Source organism: Ailuropoda melanoleuca, unplaced genomic scaffold (assembly GCF_002007445.2).
Source record: "Ailuropoda melanoleuca isolate Jingjing unplaced genomic scaffold, ASM200744v2 unplaced-scaffold74415, whole genome shotgun sequence".
Lineage (NCBI taxonomy): Eukaryota > Metazoa > Chordata > Mammalia > Carnivora > Ursidae > Ailuropoda > Ailuropoda melanoleuca.
In genome coordinates this window covers 1-870 of record NW_023249854.1, presented here as the reverse complement: position 1 = coordinate 870, position 870 = coordinate 1, and the positions used below count along the sequence as shown (strand labels likewise).

The following is an 870-nucleotide window of genomic DNA, read 5'->3' as shown; positions in this document are numbered from 1 at the left end:
AAACGGGGTCAAGAAAGAGAGATGGTGAGCACTAGAGGTTATGCAAGAGGGAGGCAAACAAAATGAAAGAAAAACAAACACCTACCGTGCATCCAACAGCAATGGATGCATCCAACAAACCCATTTAGTATTCTCATATATTGACTGTCTACAGCAGTCCTATGGAGAGAGTCATTATTATTCCCAGCTCTGCTATCCTATTTCCTCCACCAAACTGGCCATCAGGAGCTTAGGGGACTGAATTTTCTCTGGAAGCTTTTCTTTATAGCATTCTTGAGCTCCTTATTCCTGAGGCTGAAAATGATCGGGCTGAGAAAGGGAGTGAAGACTGTATAGGTGGTGGCCATCAGAGTGTTACTGTCCATAGAATGGGGGCCCTTGGGCTTGAGGTAGATCACGGNGGCTTGAGGTAGATAGTAGAGGCAAAACCATAGTGCACAATGACCACAGTGAGGTGGGACACACATGTGGAGAAGGTCTTGTGTCTGCCCTCAGCAGAAGGGATCCTCAATATAGCAGTCACGATGAAGACATAGGAGAGGATGATGAGGAATAAACAGCCCATCAGAGCTGTGACACACACCAGGACCACACCCAAGGTGACAGAGGATGTCCCCATCCCACAGGACAACTTTAGGAGGGAAAGTACATGGCAGGCAAAGTGGTATATCACATTAGACCCACAGAAGGTGAGGTGAAATACTATCAGGGTCACCATCATCCCCATGACTGAGCCCCCAGCCCAGGTCCAGGACACCAGACGGGCACAGGTGTGGGTGCTCATGAGCACATTGTAGCACAGGGGGTGGCAGATGGCCACGTAGCGGTCATAGCCCATGATCATGAGCAGGAAGGAGTGGGTGAAGCCGA

At 49.5% G+C, this 870-nt stretch overlaps 1 pseudogene; it reads right to left on the bottom strand.

The window, feature by feature from the left end:
- Positions 1-221: 221 nt before the first annotated feature.
- LOC100480037 lies at positions 222-865 on the bottom strand (annotated as a pseudogene).
- Positions 866-870: the final 5 nt, after the last annotated feature.